We start from the raw sequence: 18,630 nt of genomic DNA on the forward strand, positions 1-18,630 counted from the left end.
AAAACAGATTCAGAATGAGATAAATAGCACAGATCTCCCCAGGGGCAGGAAAAAGGTCTGAGCCCACCTGCCACTGATGCTGCTGAGTGCAGCCTGAGGCTGTTTGCCTTCCTTACCTTTATGATAGGAGCTCCTGTACCCTGGCACAGAGAAAGAGGCAAAGAAGCTTGAGAAACCTTCATGTGGACACAGGGATGGACGTGGCCAGACCCTGATCATGTCCCTACCAGACTCAAAGTCCATGTGTTTTGTCACAGTTTGATTATCAAGCTGCAGGTGCCCGTAGCCATACACAGGCTCACCTGAGCAGCCTTGATGAGAAGCCAAGACTGAAGTCCCACATTGTTCTTCTAGCCCAACCTGATTCTGTTGACTACACATACACCATTTTATCTTGCTGTTGGGAGGGTTTAAGAGCAGGGGCGCAGGCAGAAACCGCAGTTCTGCTGATGGCCAGTTGTGTCTCAGTTTACCGCTGGCAATCCCAGAAACATGTCTTGAGTTTTCTAAAACAATACGTTTCTCTGCCCAGAGTCAAGGCAATGAAAAGGTTATGCCACTGTGGTGCAAATTTTCCTTGCAAATCAGATCCAGAAGTCAAGGCCTGGTGTATTTAAGATCCTGAACCAAGGGCATGTGCCTACAGATGTCAGAGTGTGGATTTACATGGCAGATTGGGATGTGGATCTCTGGTTGAATTTGCATGTGCTACCAACATCACCTTCGCTTCACCTGATGACGGCATTCAGTGTTCTTGGCATGGGACGTTTTATGATCCAGGCTCTGCCATTTGAACACAGGCTCACCTCGGAGATGTTGAGGGGTAGACAGCAGTACAAATGCAGAACCTGGTGACTCTTAGAGCCAGGACTTCACAACACAACAAGCAACAAAACTGGATGTGCAGGGGAGGAGGAGGGAGAATAGACTCGTGGCTTGATCTCTTGCCCGGAGCCGATTTCAACAGACTCCATGGGAGTTAGGACTATGCTGTACTTAACAGTGGGAGTTAAGGTAATTGTGAGATCGACTCTTACAGGAGACCGCGACTTGCCAAAGGGGAAGTCAAATAACATCAAAGGAATTCTTCAGGTATTACTGAGTGAAATTCTCTAGCTCAAACAGGACCTTAGGCTAGATTAATTACAACCGGTGCATCTAGACCCAAGATCTGCAAATATCACTAGTCATATCCATTTCTATTTTGTTTGTGTTTCCAAGACTTCTCCTTGAAATCTTGATCTGGCTGAAGTAAAATGGGGAGCAAAGATAAGAGGAGGAGCACTGCCAGGTGTTTAGAAGAGGGGCTGTCTAGAGACAGAGGATGTGGATGTTTTTGGAGCAAACAAGTGAGGGCTAAGTCCTGCTTTCATTCAGTGAATAAACAGAGACAGAACCAGGCGGGGTAATGAGATGCCCTCATGAAGCCTGGGTGTAAATAAGATTAGAGGTACCTGTGCAGAGACCCTGCCCAGCTGAATTCCTCACACTGCTCAGGGCCCCAGTACAACCACCTGGTTCCAGCTCAGCCTCCCCAACACCCCATCACGTAACCAAATCCTTATCTCCCTGATCACAGAGCAACCACGTCCCCCTGGATCTTGCAATTACGAAATCCTGCAGCACTGCAGACACGAGTGAGGAAAGACAGGTGCGCCCATCGCTGCTCCTCAGGATAAAGCACAGCTCAGATCTTGCCTTCAAGACCACTCTGACCCTGTCTGGTCAGAGCTGGGGAATCTCCATTGTCACTCTAAGGTTCTCTTTGGGCTGTGCTGGTAAATGCTTCGTTGGATTGGTAATGATTCAATAAATTGTTTAATCTTTCTCAATTGCTTCCAGAAGAAATGAATGAGACTGTTAATTTACTTTTTAATCTCCTTTTTGTCTAAGCTTCTTTAAGAGTGAGTTCCTCCTCTTCCTCCTTCCAGTACTCACAGGTTCACCCAGGACCTCAGTGCCACCTTCCCCTGGTACAGACTGGGTGCTCTATAGCTGCTGGTGGAGAACATACCTGGTTGACAGTGACCCTTTATAGAGCAAATGAGTCATTTGCTTCTATTTTGGGTGAAGTGCAAGCCAGCGAGCTGCTGTGTTAAGTTTATGAGCTAGAGTTGCTCCCAACCACCTACCAAAAAAAACCAACCCACAACCAAACAAAAAAAGCTTGCAAAACACAACCCCCAGGCTGCAGCATCAAACCTCAGCCTCTCCAGAGATGCGATTCAGCTGTGTTTTGAGCATAATTTATACGCACTTACAGGAGCATCTGCAGTGAACAAGGTGTCACTGACCTGCATTGTCTTGATGAATCTAATATCCACAGCTTGTGTGGCTGCAGCTTACTGTGTTTTTTTATTATTATTATTATGTTTTTTAAATTAAATCCTTATGCAGGCAAAGAAAACCTGCATTTCTTCATTTCCCAGAGCAGAAGGCTGAAGCGAGCCCTCTAAAGCCTCGCTTAGGAGCCTAATGAAGTGGGTCTGACTGCCAGGAGGGGCTGAGTAACTGGCACATCTGATGTACAATCAAGGGCTGGAAATCATACTCTTCACATGAAGTGTGGATCTTATTAGACCTATGGAGAGGTCTCTTCAGCCTGTCAGCGCAACGGCAAAGCCAAGTTTGCGCTCCAAGTTGAGGTTTAAATCTTCCATCTGCCAAAATTCAGTAGTGTTGGATCCAGAGTTTAGGTTTTGCTTTCTTCCAGAATGTACACACAAACATAACATTAGTAGGTAAATAAAACAGCCTGATGGGAAAATACTCATCATAATTTACCCTTCTAGGACAGCAAAGAAAGAATTTTCCTTCAGTCTGAGCTATTAGAAAATTGGCTTAATGAAACTACTAATTAAGCTAGTCTTCTTTCTCTGAATCATCAGCTATGTTGTAATTGCCAGCAGACAAAAGGGTCTTGTGGTTGATCTGGTGTGGCCAGAGAAAGGATACTGCAAATGATGTTTTGACAGCCTCCATCCTCTTTGACCCCTTCATGTATATTCTCCTTGTTTCCCTCCCGCCTTCCTCAGTTTGCCTTATGATTTTAAAGAGTGGGTCTCACCTTAAAATGGTTTTCTAAATTGAAATATACATGACACAGGTGAAATAAGATGTACAAAAATAGGAATTATTCTTATTAGAAGCACCAGATCCATCATTGTAGATGTTATTGCGGTTTACTTACGCTATGTATGTCCTCGTAATAACCTCCCTTGGGTAGAACTAGCAATGATTCCTTAAGTCCCACCACCCTCCACTTAGAGACACATAGGATATTTGTGATGAACAAGCTTCCAAGAGCTCAGATATTCAATATGTGTGGTTAGTCATGATTAAGATCCTCTTGTTTTCACAGTGTTTCTTACATAAAGTGTAAACACGTCCTGTCCAACTCTGTTAAACAGTGAGACACACAAGAATGCCAGTGGAATTGCTAAGGAAGATACTGAAACTGGCCAGGCACGGGCATAAATACACATGGTTGCACATAGATACGCCTATGGATGTAGCTGTGTTTGTATGTATGAAAAAATACAGGCTTACACAGATATAGATATACAGGCAGTTATATGTATTCCATTCATCAGGCCTTGACTGCAAGTAGGGTTAATGTCTGGGGATTTGCACTAAAACACCAGCTTGATTTCCCACCAGGAAATGAGGGAAAATTAAATCAACCTGTCTGCGTACTCGGTGAATATAATTCCCTATTCACAATTGATGAATCAAACAGATAGGCCTAACCAAACAGTACTTGCAGAGAAGTCACGAGAGAGAAGGGAGAGGAACAGAATAGGCAAGAAGAAAGCCAATTCACAAATAATCCGCTCCCAACATACCCACCAAGAGCCAGCTGGGTTTTCTCCTCCTGTATTTGCACCACAGAGAAGTTTATTGAGCTATTACGGGTGTTTTAGGGTGGCCTATTGCAGATGTTGAAGCAGGAGGTGTCTCCACATCCTTACCTGGAATCCAGGTGCTCTCCCCTTCATCTGCTCCTTTTAACTGCTTCCCTATGATGTCCCCTCCTCAGGAGGAGCAGCCTATAGGATCCCGTGACAATACGTACCAGGAATCCCACAAGTTTGTGAAAAGCTGTGATTTTTTTTTTCCCTCATTCCTCGGCTCACAACTTCTGTTCTCTGCCTGTGGGCTACAGGATCACGTGAAGATTCCCCAGGCTTTTCACAATGCAATTTTATATTCTGTATTTCCTTGACTGAACAATATAGTTGATTTTAGCAGAAATTGCCGCAAAATGTTGCAGACCATGAAATGTGAATTTTCCTTGTGAAGTGACTTTCTGTTCAACCTCTTCTCACCAGATATCAAGGCAATATTTTTATCCTTGTTTTCTGCCCCTCAAGTGCTCTCCAGTTGCAGTTCATCTTTTCTCCTCGTTTTCAGTCCACCAGACAAATATCTATATATATTTACACACACATCCATAGATGTATATACAGCTGTAAGAATTAGCAAATAACTAAATAAACAAACAGAAAAAAAACCTGTTACACGCTACAACTGCTTCATGAATTTATAACATATGGTGGCAAAGCACTATAAAAACTGTAAACTATAAAGAGGGTTACACAGCCCCATTCATTTATCATGTTACAATGAGCAATTTGTGCACTAGGCAGGAAAGAGAAAACCCACACAGTTGGAGAGTGCATATGTATTTCTGAGGCTCACACTAGAGAGCCTTTTATAAAACATACACATGATTTGAATTCCAAAGTGAAAGCACTGAGAGGCAATGCACGGGCTAATATTGTTATAATGGTGTTGGAGAGCTTAGGAAGAAAGGGCAGGAGCTGGCGTCCTTTAATGATAAGAGGTCTTTCAAACAGTCTGGGTTTCTTCACAGTTCAGCCCCTGTCCATTTAGAAGTTGAACTCCAGTCTACAGATAGGAAATTTTTCCTTAGTGCTGTTACAGAAATGGCAAAATGGTGCCTAAAGAAGAAACCATGACTTGGTGCTCCTTCTGATTTTGATGAGGTTTCACTCTTCTTGGCCTCCCTTCATGTATTTAGTGGGAGTGAGGTTGAATCACATTCTCAGGTGGGTCCATGTACTTGTGGGCCAAGCTGTATTTTACTCTGAAATCTACATATTATATGGAGACAAAACAGGAGCAGTGAATTTAAGCACTATGTTTCTGTAGAGGGTTTCTGACCAGTAGAGCATCTCACATAGCATATTACTAAATCACCTAGATTCTCCAGATAACGCAAAGCCCCATAATTCATATCTACCTCTTCCTGATTTGACTTCTTTTTCCAGTTGCTAAAGAGCTTTTGTGAAACATATAGCACATGCCACATGCTCTGGACATGGATTAGTTTTCCTGGTGGGCAAAGTGAATGATGTAGGCTGCATCCTGGTTGTCATGTCCCAGTGCAAATGGTTAAGATCTTCTTTTTGTCTCAGCGAATGCCCCATGGAATACTTGAGCTGGGTTTAGGCCCTGGGGTCATTGCTAAGCAGTTTCTCTTTCATCCTTTTTAGCACCAGCAGACGCAGCTTGAAACATGTATACAAGATGCTGCTTTACAGCATCCCTTATTCACTGGTACCTTGGAGACTCCAGTTCATTGAAAGTAATAAAACCAGATCATCAAAAAGAATTCTTTTGAACAGGCTTTGGGCTCTGCTGTGCTACTTGGTTACAGATATTCATCTTCCTGAAAACTGTGCTGTTTGATACAGCATACCAGCATGAAAGCATCAGCTGCCTCCCTGGTGCATTAACCCCTCGAGTGTTGAAATCACGATTCTTGAATAGCAAAATAGCTATCGCTTATAATTGCTTGAGGAGAGAAGTAGATTTTATTCTCCCGGATGCAGGGAGGCTGCATGCTGGGGTCAGAGGGTTTCCCTGTCGTCATCCCCCTCCTGCGATGCCATGGGCTGTGTACGAACGGGAAGAGGAGCAGAGAGAAGCTGCATCTGTTGGATGCAGCTACAGGCTGGAACGTGGCTCCTGTATCGAAGGGGCCATAGCACTTAATTCACACCAAAAACACAGGCATTCTGATACTTAGGGCTTTAACCTTAGAACCACAGAATCATTTTGGGTGGAAGGGACCTTCAAAATCATCGAGTCAAACCATAACCTAACTCTAGCACTAAACCACGTCCCCAAGAACCTTATCTCAGTGTCTTTAAAGCCCTCCTGGGATGGTGACTCCACCACTGCCCTGGGCAGCCTGTTCCAATGCCCACGTGCAGCCCTTTCCAAGAAGTCTTTCTCCTAATATCCAATATCCAATCTGAATCTCCCCTTCTGTTAACCTTACATATCTTCTGATCCTGTGTATATTATAAAGCCCTTTAACCCAAGCCCCTTTGATTTGGCAGGGGCAGAGTTGCCGGAGTTCTGGTGCTTTTTTGTGGCATCCAAACCCTCTTTTCTTTCATCCATCTCAGCTAGAAAGAAGAGTGTCAATGCTGGCACGATGAGCATAGGTCTGCAGGCTCTGGATTTCATTTTTCCATCAGATTTCTTCCTTATTCTTTCTTTCCAGTCACCAACACCAGAGACCTGGGTTAGGGAGTTGTTTGACACCTCGTTTAGCCACCCTTGTACTCTCATATTCCACTGGTGAAGCTCCTGTGCTTATTGAGGACGGGTGAAGAGAGCTGTACCTTCCCAACTCCTTCTTTCCTACCACTTCCCTTGCAAGCTATGATTGCAGGAAAAATGGTACCTTTTTATGTCTTGCAAATAAGTGCAAAACCAGAACATTTAAGTCCCCCTCTCTGTCCCCTGCCTGAACTTGCACCCGTGTCTCCGGCTCCAGATCCAGACCCCACACCAGCAGTTGCCTTCGCAGCATTCTTTGCTTTCCAGAGTAGGCTCTGCCAGGGACAACGCGAGAAGGAAAACGGCAGAAGTTTCAGATCAGCTGAGAATAAATCAATGCGGGATCCCCGTGAGGTTCTTTTCGCAGAATCGCTCTGCATTAGAACAGCGAGCAGAGGAGCAGGAGAGTAGTAGCTGGCATTGATCACACCTGATTACTTATTAAAGTTTATAAGGAGAGATGTTGGAGGGAAGAAACAGGAGAAGCACCTTTATGACTAGAAGGGTTTGAGGGAAAGGGAGAGGGAAATAGCTCAAAATGGACTCTTAAAATGTTCTCTTATGTTATGGCTGCAATTTTTTCTCTAGATTTCATCACTACTTCATGTATTCTGAGGCTAAAGCGAATCTGTCACTTGAGAGCGGTGTGACTAGATGCAGGCAATAATACGTGCACGTGAATATTATAAAATGATGCCTCTTAATTCAAGTGCATTTATGACTGTTCCTGCACATCTCTCTATAGACACATGTGCCCCTGTGTATGTGTCTGAGGACAGGCAGCTCTCTGTATGTGTGTGTGTTTGCAAAAATACATATATCTCACATTAGAAGATAAAGATCTTTCTTCATGTGGCGGTTTCAGTATGGGAACTGCACGGGTGTATGGGGGTGCATTTACATCCATAGGCCGGTCTGTCTCTGCCCGTATGCATGTCCGAACATAATCCCCCCAAAAGTACTGGTTTGTATGCAGAGCGCCTACAGCAAACGAGTCCTCTGTAGAACAGCTCATAAGCTACTGCGGTGTTAGTTAAGAAAGCAGCATCTCTTCATAAAACCTAAAATAAGCCCTACATCAAAACCAGTACAAAACAACTCTAAACCCCCAGGCTACTGCAGGATTATACAGTTGTGAAATACATTATCCAGCCTTTAAAGTCATCTCTGACTATCTGCCTGGGGTCATTCAGACAGCCCAGACTCTCAGCTACATAATACAAAAAAGTTGAGCTTGCAGATGTTCCCAGGAAGGCAGGATGTCGAGCTCCAAGTTCTTCCTGCAGAGGGAGGCCGATGGAATTATTTTTGAATTCCTTGTTTGCCATAATAATGGCTCAGCAGAGAATTAACTCCAGCACAAACTGCTGTTACAGGGAGATCTACTCCGGTGGCAGGAAGAGAAAAAACAAAGAGTTTCAGGACTCCTGTGAGTGAGTCATTGCATCAGGGTCCCAGAAGCAGACAGGCTATTCCTTAGCAATAAAGCAGCAAGACAGAGTAATTTCCAATAGCAGTCTTTGGATGGATTTGCAGGTAGAGTTTTCTGTTTTATCCACGGCAGGCACACCAGCTTCAGCCCCCAGTTGCCGTTTCTGGTTAACCAGTCAAGCTGCTAATTGGATCTCCTGTTGACATTATCTTTGAGACACACCAGGGCTGAGAGAAGGTGGCCAGGCCGCTACCTTGCCAACACCGCCAAGCCATCAGACATCACCCTGCAGTGAGATCCAGGCAGAGAAGGGGTTATATGCAAAACCTCATCCAAAGCACCATGTAGCCATCAGTCCCTGGTGAGCTGCTTATCCCTCCATCCCCGGGCAGCAGCAGACCCAGCCAAACCTGCAGGACCCCCCAAATTGGCCTGTCCCTTCTGTCCTCACACATGGGTAGTCTTGGCTGTCTGTCCCCAGCCCAGTCTCTTTTATGCTTCCCAACAAGCCCAGGAGAGGATCTCCAGGGAAAACGAAGCAGTATGAATTAGCTTGTTAGCAGCTTAACCAAAGGACAAGCCAGACTAACATTGCCAGCATAGCTGATTCCAGCCTCAGCTGGATACTTCAAGTGACAGAAAATAAAAGTCTCCTATGAGGCTCGGCAACTGGTCTTTGGTTGACATTAGGAGTGCTCAGAGCAGGGGGTCCATGTGTGGTGGGGAAAGGAGGCTTGGTGTGATACCATGCAGTGGATATGTTTTATGAGAAATCTCAGATTCAGAAAATGAAGGTGCTGAGCTGTCCCCAGCATCCAGCCAGGACCCCTCTGCAGCAAGAAGCAGCATGAGATGAAGAGATGATGTTTTTCTATGGTCAGTAATGACAAATGAAGGGGTTTTTTGCCAATCAGAGCAGTTGCTCACCCCAATAATTTAGATGGCCTTTTTCTTCTATTAATTGCAACACATTTGCTCTCTCCTTTGGTTGCTTACCAGTTGCCACAGTGATGCATTTTATAATTCTTACTGGGGCAAACTGGTATGACTATTATCTGTGTTCTACATAAGAGCAGCAACCACTGAAAGGAGGTCAAAATCACATTTCCAGGAAAGCAAAGACCAGCTCACGGTCAGACAGGTGGCTCCACTCCTGTGCCAGAATGTCTCATCCAAACAAGGTTTTCCCTGCAATCTCTCCTTGGCCTTGAGTCACTACTAAACCTGAAGACCAATTTCCTTAGTCTGGGAACTAAGGAGAGCAACTGCTGCTTTTTAGGAAGTGAGGAAGTCCCTGGCCTTGTACAGCATCTGCTGGTGCTTATATGTCACTGTTGTTCCTATGGGGTACGGCTGTGAAATGCTTGCAGTCAATTTATCCGTCTATTGCTGGAGATTTATAGGGAAAAACCCACAGCCTGTGCTCACTGAGGAGCAGTGGGGATTGCTCTGTGAGCTGTGTTTCTAGAGCTGGAGACGTTTGTGTTCCCATGTTGTGTGCAGCCGACTGCTCCGGCGTCCCTGTTCTGTGACCCTGCGTTCACTCTGACCAGTGAGCCAGCTAATGCGTTTGTGTTAACATCAGCAGAGGCACTGGCCGTTGGAAGAAAACACATCAGAAATCAAACCTGAGAACAGGAATTAAGGGGAAAGAATTCATTAATTTCCGCTTTGCAATGACACATGCTTTCCACTCACTTTTTTTTTTAAATGACATTTTACCTGCTATTAGTTTACTGTGAGCATCCCTAGCACTGCCTTCCCTCCTCACAGCCAGTTCCCTCAAGAACAAAATTAAATTTAAGCTACTGAAGTCGGACCTTTCTGAAGTAAAAAGAATCTTTAAAAATGGATTTTTTTAAAGGTCATTTTGAACTTTATCTGAGCACACATGGAGACGCAGGCCATTCAGCTAAATAATGCCATCTGACCACCTCCTGTCACCATTACTAGGATAAGAACATCATTTATGTGATGTGGAGAGGAGAAGGCTTTCCACTCGTTCCTTTTATTCCTCTTCTAATTTGTGGAGATTTTAATGCTGTTCATTTTTATAGCTGCTTCTCCGCTTCCCATTTCCCTTGATAACCCAGAGGAAAGGTCAGGAACTTATATTGAAATGGGACATCGTGATTTTGACCCAGAATAGGGCAGACTGGCCTCCTTGCTCCCCTGAGATCAAGCTGCATTCTCCAGGGCTCTACCTGCCTTTCGGCCTGAACACGTCCTGCTGTGTTGGCAGCCCCTCGACAGGACAATGTCCATCATCCTCCTTGGTGTATTTCCCTCTTCCAGTAATCCTGCTTTGTGAATGAAATAAAATAGAACATAACCTATTATCACGTATCTAAACACCTACTTAACTTCAAGCACAAAAACAACCTAATCAACCTCGTGAGCCTCTTTTGTGGGTTTATGCTTCACTCTGTGTGGGTGTAGTTGATGAGACCAAACCCAGCTCCAGAGGAAGCTCAGGGAAGGTCAGTATTTATCTCAGCAGAGTCCCTGATCTCCAGAGAAACCTTCACCACCGACCTGAAGCATCTAGAATTAATCATCCTAACATTATCTTAGCAGCAAAAGCTGGCGTGGGAAGAGGGTTTGCACTGCCAGCCTCCAGTCTGAGCAAACACAGCCTCTTAAAACCATGGGCTCCATTTCCAGATGCGACAGATCCCGCTTCAGCCATCGGTTGAAGGTAACGGGGGCTGCGTGCAGCGTGGGGTGCGATGAGCCGCGCACAGCGCTCGGTGCTGCCAAAACACTGCGTGTTATTTCCTGTGTCCCGCTCTCTCCAATCGTGTCTTAAACAAGGCCATATTTATTGAAGAGACACTTAAAAATGTCCCACGACGTGCTTTGTGTGAATGGGGACTGTTCTCAAATGACATTTCAGCGCTCCACCTCTTCCCACAACGGCATCCACGTCCCGGGTCACAGCTGTGCAATCTTGAACAAGCTTCTCTTTAACAACGTTCAAATATTTAATTTGCCAAGTGCTGTTGGAATCCCAAAGGCTTGGAAGAACTATCTATTATAAATGACAAAACATGGCATTATTATAGGTAGCTTGCCTACTCAATGTCATCTGTGTGCTGCGCTGCTCCTTTAATGAGGCTGTCGTTCAGATCCCGTACATAACAAAAAGATCCTGATGCTTGCACTTCCCAGGTACTCTAAAAATTAAAACAGCATAAAAAAGACTGCTTCCTAAACCCTAGAACCCTCATGTTCAGAGGAAGTGCTGTTAATATTCTGTTATTTAGTTGTACAGGCGCTCAGAAGGAGGCTACTCCCAGCCACCCACTGCAATTCAGTAAATGTTCCCCTGAAACCTAACAGCACAGTGCCCTCTGCTGCATTTTTCTCTGACATATTAAAAGGAGAAAAAAAGAATAATAATAAAAAAAACCCATCCTGCCGTGCTTTGCAGCCTATCCTCTGGCTCAAATTGAGATAAGCAGATGGTTTGTTAGTACTTATCAATGAGTCAGTAACATCCGAGGTACTACATAAAACACTTTAGCCGGAGAGAAGTCAAAATAACAAAATGGATTCCGTACGAGGGAGAGCAAAAGCAATTGAAAAATCAAGTAGCGAGCACAGAATTGCGAGCAGCTCCACACCATAGCCTGGCTGTCCCTCCTCTCCAAGCAGAGCTCCAAACATAATTATTTAAGTTAAATAGCTAGTTGTTATAGTCTGTGTTGCTTCATCGCTCCCACCCCCCTCACCTCCATCCACCACATCCTCAGGTGACAAAACGCTTACAAGAACCATGTGAACAAAGCCAAGGATGTGCAAGGTTGGCAAGACCAAAGACCACACTCTGCTGAGCTGCACATCTCCGCAGACACTGTGTAACCTGCAAGCAGCAGCTCCTCAGGAGAGAATGACGAGCTGGGAAGAAGCAATTTGTGTCATTCTACTCTTCATTTTGACTCTGGTGTTGGTGTTGACATTCCAGGGGACAGGGACCTTTGGATTATTGCAGAAGGACAAACACAAGGCAGCCTTGGGAAACTTCAAGGCCAGTGACAACACTTGAGCAATTCTTGCTTTGAGTTAATATCACTTTGGGCTCAGTTAATTAAAATCAATAAACGCATTTGCTTTAATTTGGATTTTTGGCCTTCACTGAAAAGTACTAAGGCTTTCCTTCACAGATTCACCAGTGATAATGTCAATAATTTAAAATTAGCTAGACATAGTGTGAATATTGTCTTGGCAATGTAAGGTACCTCTGAACACATGGACTCCAGCGAGAGCCCAGGCTTGAGGATTTTGAAGCAGCTGGTGCTGTGGCTGAAGCGCAAAAACATCTCAGTCCAAATGATGTTCAGGTCTGGTCGAACACCAATGTTTGGGATCGTTTCATTCTGGCTTCTGGGTTAACCTGCTCGAAGAATAGGGACCACCTGCAAACCGAATCAAGAGTCAATCAGACAACAGTCTCTATAAAGAGCCAACTGTTGAGTCTTGCCACCAAAGTGTACAAAATCGTTAGATTGGTTCTAAAATTGTGTCATTAAGAATGGTTTAGTGCTTTGCTTAGCTGGCCTGATACTTGAGATTGTCAGACCCATGTTTCCAAGCCCTTGTTTGTAACAGAAGCTGAAAAAGAAAGTAGAGTTTCTCTCCCTGTTACTGTCTTAAGCAAAAACAAAAATTGAGAGACATGTCTTGAGACGCCAAGATTTGACAATAGTTTGGGTTATGCTGTTATAGCAAGGCCATGAATCTACTGTAGCACAAATATGGGTTCATTTTATCCTTCCATGAAATCTGAGCTTCATCCACCTCTAAACCTTTAGAAAACACAGGTCTGTTGTGTCTTTTCCACAATACCTTCTCTTGTGCTTTCTGCATCTTCCTGGGTCCCAGCCAGGCCTGGAAGCGCCAAATAACCACAAGACAGATTGTTCCTTGAGATCACCACCCAGGAGCAGGAAATATTATATAAGCCTCTTGGGCGGGCCTGTTTTTATTGAAGGAACCACCCTACTTAGCCAATGCGAAACCTTGGATGGGTCCAGCAATTCAGCCAACAGCTTATCCATGTCAGCATCAGCCATTCTTAAGAACCAGCTCACTCGACTGAAGCAGTGAAAATCCTACCAGGATGGCTTCTGTTGACGTACGCAGTTAGCAACGCTATTCTGATCAGCAGAGAGCACAGTACACGTGAACCATAAGGCACAAAGGGCAGAGCTCTCAACTCCAAGGATTCAGAAATGTCCAGCCTGCTTGTCCACAAAATGGAAGAGAAAACTGAGAGGGCGACTACAAAGTAGGTGGGAATGAAGATCCCTCTCTGATGCAGCCACCCCGAGGGTGAAAAACTGGGAGAATCCCTCCTCTGTTCAGCACAGTATTTAATTACCTAAAGGAAAAACCATGTAAATAGAGTTTAAGAGACACACTTGATAATAAATCTATGACAAAAGGCAATGTAGAGATCTGTGCTTTTGAATTTATTATCTGACCTCCCTGCTGAGCATTCCTGTGCAGCTGCAGGATAAAATAAATTGGTCTAGCTAAAGAAACTGTAGGAAACATTTGAATATTCCCTGTTCTGATTTATTAACCTGTGATGCTCCTGACTGTCTCTCTCTCAAGTGGAGAAAGGCACAGTCGCAGTGGACAGATCAAGACCCCAGGAATTTCACTGGAAGTGAGGAATGTAAAGGGGAATAGACCCCAGGCCAAGATCCCAGCATCGCAAGTGCAGAAGATTTGTCTTGATAAAGCTGACTAGAATTAAAAAGGAAAAAAAAAAAAGAAAAACTCATTAAAATACTCTCCTGGGAAATTTGCAGCATATGATTACTTAAAGAAACTGGTTTTGCTTAGAAATACAGCCAAGTCCCCATATTTCTAAAAGATTAAAGACATTTTTATCCTTTATATCTACATTTCTTTTAAAAAGCCCTCATAAGAAACTTAGCATGGAAAGGTGACTTCAGTGCACAGGAGGCGGACACCGTGCCGTTTGTTAAAGCAGCCAAATAAAGGGCTTATCCCGGAAAGTTGCTGAGCACCAGCACTTTCTGTCAGCTCTAGAAAAGCTTCTGGCTTGCAGCACGTAGCACAACTGAACTGTGGAGGCCCTTGTTCTGCAGGTTTCGAACCAGCCGGAGTCTTTCTGACTTCATTAAAGCTTCACCTGGGCAAAGGGAGACCCTGGGCTGCACGAATCCATGGAGCCTGACGGCTTCATTGCTTTTGCTCTCACTGCAGCCACCTGAGGAAGACTTGTCACTCTATACTACTATTGATTGTAAACCACATAAAACATCATCAACAAACCTTGTGCCCTACACCAACGGGAGTAGACGTTCCCTGCGCCTGAGTGCTGGCAATCTAATTATGATGCATTCATAAACATGCTCACCTTAGCACTTTATAGTAATTATATTAATCAAAATTAAACATTGTTGGAGGCACACTAACCATATACTTCAGACTGGGAGTGTGTTGGGTGAGATTAGATGAGACACGTTCAGCAGACTCCCAGGGACAAATTTTGAAACAGAGGACCACCAGCATGACATCTGCAGAAAAGCAGATCCACAACCATCTCTCATTTGCAGGCACAAACTAGCAGATGGTTTGCAAAACCAGTAAAGTGAACTTAAAGCACTCACTCTGTCTTTTATGACTTCACAAGCATGAGTTTTGCACAGAAAAAAAATACATGTGCATCATTAACAGATGCAGGTCCTAACTCTTCCACTTTGATTATTTCTTTTTTAACTGCCTTGTTTCTGACGCCCTTTAAAAAGGAGCATGACGGCTTCTCACTATTTATTCAAGATCCTGAAGAAAAATTATTCCTGGTGGGTCTTGAGCTCCCCCCATTGACTTCTGAATAGCAGCTAACATTGAGGCCTCATTTCAATGCTCTGCCACTGTCCAGACAAGCTTTTCTGGGTGGGATGTTGAATCTTTACAACAATGTGGATGTGATTGCTCTCTGCTGTGTGTATGTTCGCTGTATTTTAGCACTACCGCTGCTAACAGAAGTTATTGCTATGCCCAGCCCTTCCTGGGGAGTGCTGCTATTCAGCTGAAGAGCTTATTTTCCTCTTTCTTCAGGGAAGGAAGAATAATCATTCCTCCCTAAGCTCTTCCCCCTCCCTTCCTGGCCAAAGTCTCTTACAATCTGAAAGACTCTCCCAGTCTCAGACTTGGAGCACAAGAGTTTTACCCACTCTGTCTTATGTGCACCTTCAGCACTCTAAGAGCTGAGAGTAATATACTTAATGGTGCCAAAATCAGTGAATGTGCCAGACTTTTGACATTATTTGCCATGAACACTGATCCATAAGCTCTGAGCTGCAGGCCAGCTGCATGTCACCCAAATGACTGGTAGCAAATCAGGTTTTCAACAGCCTCCAGCACAGCTGTCTCCAATGTTGGTGTTGACAAAGGGTGTAACCACACTCATGGCTAAGGACTTCGGCTGTCTCCTGTCTTATGACTGATTTTGGCGGTAATTCAAGGACAGCCAGTTGTTATTTTTTTCTCAAGAAATAACCAGCCTCTCTTTTCTTCCTTCTACCCATGAAATGTGGCTTTGGGGAGATCTGGAGCTCCTCCTCCAAAAGAGGAAACACAGTTTGAAAATGCTGCACCTTTATTCTCCTGGTGCAGACACGGTAAATTCCCAGGTCAGGGAAGGCGCTGGAATAATATAAGAAAGAACTAGGCCACAGTTCAGGGCTTTTGTCACCGTCTTGATCTTTCTCTACTTTTTCTTAGCTTCGTTACGGCATCCTGGATATATAAAAGAGGCAGCAAGCTTAGGGAATACCATGTCATAGACAGATCTGCAGTGGAATATAAAGCTGGAGATGGGTCATGCTCTTTCCTTTCCTGACCTGTGACATGAGGACTGAGTCAGGGAACAAAAGGATCTGTTTGAGTGTACCTGAGGAGTGGTGGGAAGCCCAGGTGACATAAGAATTTGATTTTACACAAAAGGATGACTAAAGACCTTCACATCATTATGTTTAAAACAGTTCCCTGGTTCTCTGCTGCCAGCCATTTGCTCCTTCCGCCAAACATCTTGCAAACAACTTCATTTAGAAATGCTTCCAACATCTGCTGCCTGCATCAATTTGTCCTTTGAAGCTTTTTTTTTATGGCAGAGACCGTCTTACTCCATGTTTTCAGAATGGTGTGTAGTTTTATGCTTCTAAAAATGGGATCAGACTTTTTATGATGCTAAGAGCCCTCTAGTCCTGTGCAAGAGCTGTGGAAATTATGCATATTCTATTATTCTATTTCTATTCTATTCTGTTCTGTTCTATTCCATTCCATTCCATCCCATTCTATTCAGTTTCTTCGTCAGTGCCTTCCCATAGCATGTTATGCTACATTATTAAGAACTATTTTATGTGGTTTGGTTTTTACTAATCCTTTGACTAAGGTGAGTAAGGCACAGGAGAGGACTGTCTTAATGAGACCAGTTGCTTTTATTCTGTCTGTTTATATTAGAGAAAGCAGACCAAGGCCTTTCATGTGGAAGGTGGGGAAGAATATCATCATCCTATAAGCTCCTCGTATAGCTGCTGACTTGCCTGCAGGGAGCCACAGTTAAGCATGCCTAAACCTTTATTAAACAAGTCTTTCACACTCCTGTGTTTAAAACAGTTTCCTGGTTCTTTCCACAACCCACTTGCCCCTTCCTTGAAATCTCTTCTTGCAAACCACTTAGTTCCAAAATATTTACAACACTTCTGCTGTTTCAAATGCTTCGACACAGTCTCCTGGTGATTGGAATGGTTGACCAAAGAGCTCTAGTGTCAACGGAAAAAAGATACTTTGAATATTTATTACATTCTCTGGCCTTTCTGGAGCAGATGGATGCCAGCTTCAATATGAAAGCCCACGAGCCTTCAGAAAGGGACACAAACTCTTGAGCTTATGATATTAATTCCTGTAAGATTACTAAAGGTAATTATGTTTCTCATCAGGTCAAAGGAATCTCAGAAGGAGGGAGAACAATTAGCCAAAGCTAGTAACCAAACAAGCAGTTTTGGCTGGACTATGAACAAAGAACAGTGGATAGTTCTGGCCTCTGCGTGTTATGTCAGGCCTTGGGAGGCGCAGGTGCTGTATCCGCTTTCCTGCATGCTGACACTGAAATAAGACGCTGCAAAACTCCCATTTGTTTTACTCTGTGGGGAGTGTAGGAACTCTCAGTCCAGAACTCATTCACCACCAACATTCAAATAAACGTAATAAACTTTTTTTTCAAGCTCACTGGGCAGCAAACACCACAGATACATATGATCAAAAAGGAATTAAGCAAGTTAATTCAGTTGTCTCCCACCGGGCTCATTTTCATCACTGGTGACATTACAGCTTTTATATGTGATTATTTTTAGCATTAGTAAATAGCAGTAGAGCTAATCTATGGCAGGCGTGGGAGGGAGCACTGGACCTACCTGCTTTGTTACAAACTTCCTATTGAACCTTACTAAATCACTGCCTCTGTGCTTTCCTCAGCTATGGAAAATAAGCCCTGTGACACTCAGAAGCTTGCAGGGTTTGATTGATCAACCCTAGTGAAGTCAGAAGTTAAACCAGGGCAATCCCTTACGATTGTTTACAGAAAGCTGCTGCTGCAGTTGGTAAACACTTGGCTTGCTCTGCAGGAGATAACCAGGTTCTGGGGACCTTGGCAGGCAGCTTGTCCTTTGCCCAGTCAAAAACCCACCAAAACAGGGAATAATGGGGCAGGATTCCTCCTGCTGTGTGTCCGGATCCAGGCTCTTTCTGCTCTTCAAGCCGGGACAACGTCCCTCTCCACCTTTCAGTCCTGACGATGTTTCTTGGGAAGAGAATGATCTGATCAGAGATGTGAGTAGTGATAAGCTTCATGCTTATGTAAGCACCACGTAATGATGCTTCAGCATCTCCTTTAACCTTGTAATGTGACAGAAAACCGAGTTTCTTCCTGCTGTCTTGGCTCATGTGTTCTCAAGCCATTATCCATTTTATTGTAAAAGCTCCACCCGAACCCCTGTTTTCTTCCTCAGGCATAAGACCCAAGCAGTAGGTGAAGGCAGACAAGGGAAAGCTTTCTCCCTACACTTTGCCCTAATGTATAGGCCACCGAATGGGGACAAAACCGGCGCTCCCGTTGCGGCCCCTTCTTCCCCGCCGGGACACGGAGCGATCACCGCCACCTCAGGACCAGACAGTCCGTGAGGCGGGGAAAGACCAACAACCTCTGAGTGAGCCCGAGCTCCAGGCTGCCCCTTCCAGCCGCACCCCACCGGAACTATGTGCCCTCCCTGGGCTGTGGAGGCTCCGCGGGATGAGCGGCCGCAGCAGAAGCCGCCCGGCACCGGCCATGGCCGCCGCAGCGCTCCCGCCGCCGGGGCAACGCGGCGCCCCCTGCGCATGCGCGTTCTCGTCTGCCGCTTCTTGGGTTATTCTACAACTCTCAGAGAGGAGGGAGGGCTTTAAAAAAAATTGCATGTTCATCCCTCTAGACATCACCTTTAGGTAAACAGTGGAGCTTCTACTCGTGATATAAACCGACTATTAATACTTTACAATGAATCACAGTGCGTCTGGCTGAAAGA

General features: G+C 44.6%; 1 long non-coding RNA gene across 2 annotated transcripts; it reads right to left on the bottom strand.

Moving 5' to 3' along the window:
• Positions 1 to 3,556: 3,556 nt before the first annotated feature.
• On the bottom strand, positions 3,557 to 18,434 carry LOC139828754 (uncharacterized). Of its 2 annotated transcripts, XR_011740668.1 has the most exons (3): positions 17,485 to 18,434; positions 12,271 to 12,447; positions 3,557 to 10,332 (listed from the first exon to the last, which is right to left on the bottom strand). It is a non-coding gene; the product is annotated as an uncharacterized lncRNA (long non-coding RNA). The 2 variants fall into 2 exon arrangements; XR_011740667.1 differs by having other exon boundaries at positions 3,557 to 12,447.
• Between the last annotated feature and the right edge of the window lie 196 nt (positions 18,435 to 18,630).

This window comes from Patagioenas fasciata, chromosome 10, assembly GCF_037038585.1.
Source record: "Patagioenas fasciata isolate bPatFas1 chromosome 10, bPatFas1.hap1, whole genome shotgun sequence".
Classification (NCBI taxonomy): Eukaryota; Metazoa; Chordata; class Aves; order Columbiformes; family Columbidae; genus Patagioenas; species Patagioenas fasciata.